The sequence below is a fragment of the Apostichopus japonicus genome, chromosome 5 (assembly GCF_037975245.1).
Source record: "Apostichopus japonicus isolate 1M-3 chromosome 5, ASM3797524v1, whole genome shotgun sequence".
Taxonomy (NCBI): domain Eukaryota; kingdom Metazoa; phylum Echinodermata; class Holothuroidea; order Aspidochirotida; family Stichopodidae; genus Apostichopus; species Apostichopus japonicus.
The window spans coordinates 23,388,529-23,399,264 of NC_092565.1; the positions used below are offsets into that span (position 1 = coordinate 23,388,529).

General features: G+C 33.6%; 1 long non-coding RNA gene across 1 annotated transcript; it reads right to left on the reverse strand.

Annotated features, from left to right (window-relative positions):
* Positions 1-1,178: 1,178 nt before the first annotated feature.
* LOC139968102 (uncharacterized) lies at positions 1,179-9,197 on the reverse strand. The gene is made up of 2 exons (XR_011793219.1): positions 8,903-9,197; positions 1,179-1,947 (listed from the first exon to the last, which is right to left on the reverse strand). It is a non-coding gene; the product is annotated as an uncharacterized lncRNA (long non-coding RNA).
* Between the last annotated feature and the right edge of the window lie 1,539 nt (positions 9,198-10,736).

Below are 10,736 nucleotides of genomic sequence, written 5' to 3' on the forward strand. Positions count from 1 at the left end.
TAAAGATCTTTGTATAATTTCAGTGTGTAAATGCACATTTTTAATCATCTTTCTTCATGAACTGCAGTTTCCCCAGTTTAAAGGTACTGTGTTCATTTGGGGGAAGTATCAAAAAGATCAATCGATTTATGGAATTGATTACTGCCACCACCAAAGCATTAAGATCCCTGCTGAGACATTTCTCTTATCCAAAATCCTAAATGAATTTGACGGTTGGAATTTCCAGAAATGGACATTTGAAATGCTTTCAGATATACTTTTTATGATGGTAATTTTTGGTAATTTAGTGCCAATAGTAAAGACTGTCAAAATCCTGCTCATTTGATATTTAACGTCCATGTGAGATGTAAAAATGTATTGAAGTGTCTAGAAGCACTAAACAGCTCTCACTAAAATGACATTTGATTTCTTTATGGAAGGTAACCCACAAAGTACAAAACAACAACTGACCAAAGAGGATACTTTTCACGTTTTTCTTTTCAAATTGTAAATTTCAACAGCACAAGCTCTTGATTTGGTGCGTAGCGTTAATTGTAAACAATGTAGAGAGGAACGTACTGCTTTCTGATTCTTTAGGAATTTGACTTATATTAGAGATCAAGATTATCGCCATCAATACTGTGGTGTCACAATAAGGAATGGACCGGGGGCGTTTGCGGGGGAGAGGGACCGGAGGAGGGTATTCTTGTACTCATGTATAATGGTGTTTCAAATCATGTGCTTGATTTTCTTTTGTATGCTATCCGGAATCAGCTGTATAATTTGTTTGCATAACCTTTTATGCTCAAATGACAAAATACTTGAGTATAATTTGTATTTGTATTAAATCTGTATAATTGAGTACAAGGAAAAATCTTGTTTTTATTTCCCCGTGTCTGAAAAACTACTGCCATTCCAGTTTTTTGCAGCTTAATGTTTAAACAGAAATACGAAGTAACTGACATTTAAACCCATTTGTATTCATTGTTCATTATTTAAATTGGTATGTTATATGAAGGTTTGGTTTTTAATCCCCTGCTGAAATCCCTGTTTCTCCTCGTGTTAAAAAAAAGTCTGAGATAGCCACTTGACATAAGTACAGTTCTCACTAATCCTGACAGCAAAGTCAGCAAGAAAGCAAAATGTCTGTATCATTAATGATTACAAAACAGTCAATTAAGGACAGACGATGAGAATCATATGTTACAAACATTTATTCTATCAAGTTTGAATTTCTGAAAGTGAAAAATATTACAAAGGGAAAGGTTTGCAAAATATGATTAAAAGACTGTACATTTTCATTGACGAAAATGGGTAAATTACAGAATAGAAAAGGTAGTGAGAAATACTGTTTCATCAAATTATCTATTAGTAACATGAGTTATGGGTGACAAAGGCCTAATTAGAGAGGGAGGGGCTTTCAGCCCCTGGGCCTGATGTCAATCTGGTGAAATATGGGGAAATAAAAGTATGTATGTATTTCTCATTTTCAAGATAATGATGAATACAGGAACTACATGAGAAAAAAAAAAGTAATTTCTCACAGCGTCAAACCAGTATTGACAATTTGACGATACAACGTAATGGCATTTATACTGTGCCTCCAGTCACCACTGTGGCGCCCAAATATTCAAGAAAAGTCAAAATTACAGTGATAAGTATTCAAACTTTAAAGAAGCGTTATGGCCACTCTCTAATGCATTTTAGCTTGCTTAGAATCTTTTCCTCCTACTAATTTAAGTCTTCTTTGATGTTTTAGGAACAACTTAACAGATTTAATACAATCTCTTTTGAGCAATCTCTGTCTTGCTAAAATTTAGAAAGGGAAATAGTTCTGTGGATGCTCTCATATAAATCCTTAAGGAAAAGCATTACTTTTGTTAAGTCACCAAGACACTAAATGTATCACTGAATATTAAATACATCTTGATAGTAATCAGATAAATCATAACCGGCTATTCTGCACACCTATCAAAAACATGCAAGATATTCAAATTTGATTATAAATATGCATATTTGTTCTCAGTTCAAAAGCAGCCATTGTAATAATCAGTTAGTACACAAACCTATTATAAATAGAAGTTCTCAAACAACTGATACACAAACAACACAAGCCCACTGCTTCAAGGTACTTATATTAAGACAAGTCTTTCTATTCTTTTAAATAAATGAATGAATTTTTTTTCTGAGTTCTCATATGTAAATTAATTAACTCTTGTTAAAGAACAACAAAAAAACTGGAGACAGTCATTATGAGAGTACTTCAAAAGAAGTATTTTGTAAATTAGAAAGAATTTCATCACGGGATAGTGATATACTGTACATTCTGATTCAAACTATGGAAGATGTGATCCTTGTAACTACCTAGCCGACCGCAAACCTCAAATTTGTGGGAGGAATTTCGGGAAGTTTATTAGTCTGCATGGATAATTTTGTCTGTGTAAAAAAGGGTATTTTCTGATGAACCAGAGCTTACTTGCAAATTTACTTAAACATCGATTTACAAAAAAACACTCTTATTATACAAAACAAAAAAAGCTTGAAAGTAAATTAACTATGCTTTGGTAACAAGTAATGGTCTACTGTATGAAAGATAATGTTATTTGAATATTTACATGAATGTAGTGAATAGTATTTGAAGTAACTTCAACAGGTAGTCCCACATCTCTCACTAAATGTTGAACATTCTTCTCCAGTTTTAAAAGGGCCATAGAGAAACATTTGTTGTGCAAATTGCAAGACAGATTAAAAAACCTCAGCAAACCTAGATTGACAAATTTACATGCTAGGCCAATAGGGCGACTCAACCCCCAGATCTTGCAGGCCTGCACAATGGATTTTTCGCAGGATTGTGGGTCATTTTCCCCCCTCCATTTTGGAGGGTGGGGAGGCAGGCAGACCAAGATTGAAAACTCACAGATTTGACCCGTGATGTGCATTGAATACAAATCAAGTTGAGGAGAACTGCACATTTGTAGGAGAGAGTTCATAGTTTAGCACTTTGATTTGCTTTATTTAAGACTACTGCTACATAAATACAAAACCATGTTCAATTCTAATCTGCCACAAAATGTTGCAGCTTTGAGCAAAATATAAAGATACCTGATTTAATCAAGACAACCGCCATCTTGCAACCCCCTCCTAGTTCCCTATCAATTTCAATCTCCAATTGCAATCGATTGCTATCAAACATTTTAAGTTTAAAAATCTAGTGGTAGAAGACCAAGGTGATTAAATCAACATTTTAATGAATTATTCAGTGAATTCTATTACTAACATTTTTTTTTTCTACTTTGCTAATTTCTTTATTTAATCAATTATTAAAAGGAATCATTTTAGAATTTCAGACAGAAAATGTTCCAAACTTGAGGAATGGTATACTGACAATTAACAAGTCAAGTGGGCATTGTTAGTTTTACATAAATATCATTAACTAAAGAATGTAGCTATGGTTATGAAAGAGAAGAGCTGCATTATTTTCATTACCCATACAGAAAATGGAACAGCCTGATGGAATTCAAATGTATCATTTTTGGTTTTCCTTAATGTTAACGAGTTTATGCTTCATGAGTGAATAACCAGATCTAAGTTGAAAATTTAGTAGTAATTCTTAATTTTTTATGATATCCACCCACATCTTAGTTGCTAGGAATTACAAGATGACCATGACAGCTTAGAATAAAGAAGGCAGCCTTTCACTGTGTTAGTAGAACCAATGGATGCTTCTTCATGTTCACTGTATGAAGTTCAGTTTAAGCTTTTAATATAAAATACTACCTTGTTGAGGTAATCACATTCCAAATTTGAGTCTGTTAAATAACAAAGCTTTTTTTGTGTTGCGTTTGCCAACATTCTGGTTGTCAGACACATTAACCTTGAAAGGACATATCAAAGTACAGAACATTATAAGACTATTAATTATGTTACTTTGGTCAACCAAACTTGCACCAAGAGTGACAAAATTAGCCTGCACTCCAATTAACATCCCTTAACATCCAACACCCCTTGAACGTTCTGAACTGTTTCATACTGTAATGAAACAGTTTACAACATTAAAGAAATACTTCATTGGCTGAAGTTGCTTGTTAATAAAAAAGTGTCCAATATTTTCTGCATCAATTTGTCAAAACAACATCCTCATAGCATTTTGTATGACAAAGATGTGAATTTTTCAAATTTGGTAATATTTTGTGAAATGAATCCTATTCAACAGTAAAAAGGTGCATTATGTCTGTTTTGACATGGAAACAGTGAATTGACAATGACAACATTTACAGCCCCAATTCTTATATTAAGAGAAGGCCTGGCTTTATAGGTCTCTTACAAATTTAATTGTGGTTATTGTTTTTCAGCTAAGTGTAATGCATTTTTGTTTCCAGGGTAACAGACTTACTCTGGTAACTAACAAGTATGTTCATTTTCGAAAACATTTCTTGGCGACAAGTAGTATGCCGAGCAAGCAACAGGCAGATTTAAATAGCTTTAGCGTATTGGGATATTGTACCAGCAAATATTCCAGGGGGCAAATAATTGTTGGAAAAGTAGGTAAAAAAAAATACTCGGAGCTCTGGCTATGAAGAGTATTTGTGTAGATTTATTGTTCCATTCTTGTGAAGTCTAATATTAGTGTTTGATATAAAATTCATTTCCAGATGTCTTGTTGCTCAAAATGAATAAGCCTGTGACAGATTCACAGTAATGTATGTATCTTGCAAGAAATAGCATAGTTCTAGGACACCTTTTAGGTTTACAAACTTTGTTTAGCATTAAATAAAGAAAGGATTTATGCTCAAAGACCTTACCAATTTTGTCATCTTGCAAAGCCGTTTGAAACACGAACCAGGTAAATTGTTACACATTTTCATCTCGGTTTATTCATTCCAAATTTTGATACAAAGTAAAAAAAAAACTGCAGATTTTTCGGTGGGGTGGGGGGGGGGCAGTCTAAAACCCCTTGGATCAAATTGATGACTAATATGAGTATCAAAGTTGTGGTCTGTAAGAGACTACAATGCATCACTAATTGATAATGGTACCTACTGACTTATGCTCAGTATAATGTTCTTCTTGATAAATCCTTGAAACTGAGTAAATTTGGGATGTTTGCTCAGCTGTCAATGTTTTTTGTATTTAAGAAATTCATCAAAATGCATCTTTTTGTAGAAATATTCTTTTCCTGTAAGGATAAATTTATTGTCATATTATTAAGAAATACAAAGTCATTTTCAGCTGAAGTGCCGTGATGGCATCAGTCATTCCGCTATGGCCAGATGCATTAAGCAAATATCACCAAATTTGTAAACAATTCAGATCTTCTTGATTCAAACTGCTATTAGGATGAGGTTTTTTGTCGTAAGGTGCCAACATTTTCAACAATCATGCTAACCGATCAACTTCAGCCACCAGAAATTCTTTTTAATTATTAGTTTGTTAGAAAATAATATACATTACATATGGATTTAATAATATACATTACATATGGATTTTAAATCTGGTGTTAAATTGTGAAACAGATAGCAATCTGAAGATAAGTTAAATGAATAAACTAAAATTGACTTGTGTTTGGAACAGTCATGTTTCCCTGCCATGTTTTTTGATTTGTGAATTGATTAAAGACATGATTTAAGCCAGAAAGTTAGTTTTGGTGTGTCACTGTCTAGCTAAGACACAAATTATGTTAGAAGGTTATGTTCTGAAGTTTTCTGCACCATACTCGGGAGTGAATGTACTGGTCTCATCATTTCTGTCTCTGTGTGTGAACAGAGAGCTGTCAGTGTCTAAATTGCAGCTCCCTGGTATAAATAAGTCTTAAAGTCAATTTATTGTTCATCTATTGGCTTTGGTGCTATATCATACACTGATGGTTGTTGTCTTCATTAATCCCGTAAGGCAACAGTCCACAGACTACTTTCAGTAGGTCACGAGACTTTTCAAGAATGTCAGGAATTCATCTAGTTTTCAGAACTTATAGATTAGGTTACTTGAGTTAACATCCAGTCCACAATCTAAGCTAGATCACTTCTCAGACTTTTGGCTAAGATTATGTGTAATATCTGTTCCCTTTCAAGGGGAATGGTGATGCACACCCGACGATGATCACACACTCACAGTCCCGATGCAAGGGGACTGGGGTTGAGAGCGGATCAGTCGTTTGCTAGTTTGATTTTTCGTGCCCTTGGGGTCTTTCCTGGGTGACTATTCTTAAAAAGTATCTAAGCTAGTTTTCCTGCATTCTGAGCATTCATTCTCAAAGTGTTGGGTCGTGGCTCGTTCCAGACTCAGTATCCTGGGTCATGGGACTAAAAGTTTGCTGCCTGCTATTGTAAGGTATATGTATTAATTTGTGCTTTAATCCATTCTTTCATCTAACTTTTTTTGTAATTTGCCATATTACTTTCAGTTGCAAAAAAGTTAACACAAAGTGGAATGTGAAAAGGTTGATTTATTTATTTATTGTAATGAGGGCACAATGACTGTACAGACTTGATTACTTTGTAGATTGGTATTATAAGTAGCATATTTTGTTGAGGGGGTTGTGACAGGAGAGCGGTAACAAAGGGCGAAGGGTAAGGGGGGGGGGCATCAATATGGTTTGATCGCTGAAAAAGGTGCAATGTACATTGATTAATATTCTAAGAAATTAAAGGGCAGTGTAATTTTAAAAAAAAATCATGTATTGTTTAGCTGAATCAGATTATTGATGTTAATATGCTGTTAAAGCAGTAAATCAGTTTTTGATCAGTAGATTTTATTACTTTCTTGCCAATTATTAAGGTCTTCATGTAACTTGGTTTGTTTTAGGAAGTTGCTTATAAAGACAGGGTCTTGCTCGTCCTGGAATAGTCACCGGAATGCATGTACCCTCCCAGGACTGTCCTGGAACTTGTCAAAACATAATGAATAATTTATATTTTACCTTCGAATAATTTCAATTATATTTAAACTATTATTTGGAAAGATCACTTGATGGTAATCAGTTATTATTTACTACTACAATGTTCATAAGTTCATCCACACTTGCAGATAACAGAATAAAGATCTTTGTATAACTTCACTGTGTAATTCACATTTTAATCATCTTTGTGAATTGGCTGAAGTTTCCCCAGTTAAAACGTAGTGTGTTCATTTGCAGGGAAATGTCAAAATGATCAATGGATTTATGGAATCCATTACTGCCACCACCAATGCAGTTATATTATCCAAAATCCTAAATAAATTGGACAGTTGGAATTTCCAGAAAAGTACATTTGAAAAGCTTTCAGATTTACTTATTATTATGGTAAAATTTAGTGCCAATAGTGAAGACTTTGTCAAAATCCTGCTCATTTAATATAAAAGTCCATGTGCAATGTGAATGGTAATGTACTGTCTAGAAGCACTATACAGTTCTCACTAAAATGAAATTTGATTTCTTTATGGAAGGTAACCCACAAAGTACAAAACAACAACTGACCAGAGGATTTTCACGTTTTTCTTTTCAAATTGTAAATTCCAACAGCACAAGCTCTTGATTTGGTGCGTAGCATTAATTGTAAACAATGTAGAGAGGAACATACTCCTGTATATTTCTTTAGGATTTTGACTTGTACAAGAGATCAAGATTATTGCCATTAATACTGTGGTGTCACAATAAGGAATGGACCAGGGGGGGGGGGGGAGGGAGCGGAGGAGGGTATTCTTGTACTCATGTATAATGGTGTTTCAAATCATGTGCTTGATTTTCTTTTGTATGCTATCCGGAATCAGCTGTATAATTTGTTTGCATAACCTTTTATGCTCAAATGACAAAATACTTTGTATAATTTGTATTTGTATTAAATCTGTATAATTGAGTACAAGGAAAAATCTTGTTTTTATTTCCCCGTGTCTGAAAAACTACTGCCATTCCAGTTTTTTGCAGCTTAATGTTTAAACAGAAATACGAAGTAACTGACATTTAAACCCATTTGTATTCATTGTTCATTATTTAAATTGGTATGTTATATGAAGGTTTGGTATTTACTCCCCTGCTGAAATCCCTGTTTCTCCTTGTGTTAAAAAAAAGTCTGAGATAGCCACTTGACATAAGTACAGTTCTCACTAATCCTGACAGCAAAGTCAGCAAGAAAGCAAAATGTCTGTATCATTAATGATTACAAAACAGTCAATTAAGGACAGACGATGAGAATCATATGTTACAAACATTTATTCTATCAAGTTTGAATTTCTGAAAGTGAAAAATATTACAAAGGGAAAGGTTTGCAAAATATAATTAAAAGACTGTACATTTTCATTGACAAAAATGGGTAAATTACAGAATAGAAAAGGTAGTGAGAAATACTGTTTCATCAAATTATCTATTAGTAACATGAGTTATGGGTGACAAAGGCCTAATTAGAGAGGGAGGGGCTTTCAGCCCCTGGGCCTAATGTCAATCTGGTGAAATATGGGGAAAATAAAAGAATGTATGTATTTCTCATTTTCAAGATAATGATGAATACAGGAACTACATGAGAAAAAGAAATTAATTTCTCACAGCTTCAAACCAGTATTGACAATTTGACGATACAACGTAATGGCATTTATACTGTGCCTCCAGTCACCACTGTGGCGCCCAAATATTCAAGAAAAGTCAAAATTAGTGATAAGTATTCAAACTTTAAAGAAGCATTTTACGGCCACCCTCCAATGCATTTTAGGTGCTTTCCTCCTACTAATTTAAGTTTACTTTGATGGTTTAGGAATAACTTAGCAGATTTAATACAATTGCTCTTCTTGCCAAAATTTGGTGGAAAGGGTAATAGTTCTGTGGATGCTCTTTATGCATAAATCCTCAAGGAAAAGCATTACTTTTGTTAAATCACCAAGACACTAAATGTATCACTGAATATTAAATATATCTTGATATTTAATCAGATAAATCATAACCGGCTATTCTGCACACCTATCAAAAACATGCAAGATATGCGTATTCAAATTTGATTGTAAATATGCATATTTGTTCCCATTTTAAAAGCAGCCATTGTAATAATCAGTTACACAAACCTATTATAAATAGAAGTTCTCAAACAGCTGATACACAAACAACACAAGCCCACTGCTTCAAGGTACTTATATTAAGACGAGTCTTTCTATTCTTTTAAATAAATGAATGAATTTTTTCTGAGTTCGCATATGTAAATTAATTAACTCATGTTAAAGAACAGAAAAAAAAAAAAAATAACTGGAGACAGTCATTATGAGAGTACTTCAAAAGAGGTATTTTGTAAATTAGAAAGAATTCCATTACGGGATAGTGATATACTGTACATTCTGATTCAAACTAAGGAAGATAATGTGATCCTTGTAACTACCTAGCCGAACGAGAACCTCAAATTTGTGGGAGGAATTTCGGGAAGTTTATTAGTCTGCGTGGATAAGTTTGTCTGTGTAAAAAAGGGTATTTTCTGATGAACCAGAGCTTACTTGCAAATTTACTTAAACATCGATGTACAAAAAAACACTCTTATTATACAAAACAAAACAAGCTTGAAAGTAAATTAACTATGCTTTGGTAACAAGTAATGGTCTACTGTATGAAAGATAATGTTATTTGAATATTTACATGAATGTAGTGAATAGTATTTGAAGTAACTTCAACGGGTAGTCCCACATCTCTCACAAAATGTCTAACATTCTTCTCCAGTTTTAAAAGGGCCATAGAGAAACATTTGTTGGTGCTAATTGCAAGACAGATTAAAAAATCAGCAAACCTAGATTGACAAATTTACATGCTAGGCCAATAGGGCGACTCAACCCCCAGATCTTGCAGGCCTGCACAATGGATTTTTTTCCGCAGGATTGTGGGTCATTTTCCCCCTCCATTTTGGAGGGTGGGGAGGCAGGCAGGCCAAGATTAAAAACTCACAGATTTGGGCCGTGATGTGCATTGAATACAAATCAAGTTGAGGAGAACTGCACATTTGTGGGAGAGAGTTAATAGTTTAGCACTTTGATTTGCTTTATTTAAAAGACTACTGCTACATAAATACAAAACAATGTAAAAGTCTAATCTGTCACAAACTGTCGCAGCTTTGAGCAGAATATAAAGATACCCGATTTAATCAAGACAACCGCCATCTTGCAACCCCCTCCCTAGTTCCCTATCAATTTCAATCTCCAATTGCAATTGATTGCTATCAAACATTTTAAGTTTAAAGATCTAGTTGTAGAAGACCAAGGTGATTAAATATACATTTTAATGAATTATTCACTGAATTCTATTACCAACATTTTTCTTTTCTACTTTGCTAATTTCTTTATTTAATCGATTATTAAAAGGAATCATTTTAGAATTTCAGACAGAAAATGTTCAAAACTTGAGGAATGGTATACTGACAATTAACAAGTCAAGTGGGCATTGTTAGTTTTACATAAATATCATTAACTAAAGAATGTAGCTATGATTATGAGAGAGAAGAGCTGCATTATTTTCATTACCCATACAGAAATTGGAACAGCCTGATGGAATTCAAATGTAACTTTTTTGGGTCTCCTTAATGTTAATGATTTTATGCTTCATAAGTGAATAACCAGATCTAAGTTGAAAATTTAGTAGTAATTCTTAATTTTTTATGATATCCACCCACATCTTAATTGCTAGGAATTACAAGATGACCATGACAGCTTATGCTAAAGAAGGCAGCCTTTCACTGTGTTAGTAGAACCAATTGATGCTTCTGCATGTTCAATGTTTGAAGTTCAGTTTAAGCTTTTAATATAAAATACTACCTTGTTGA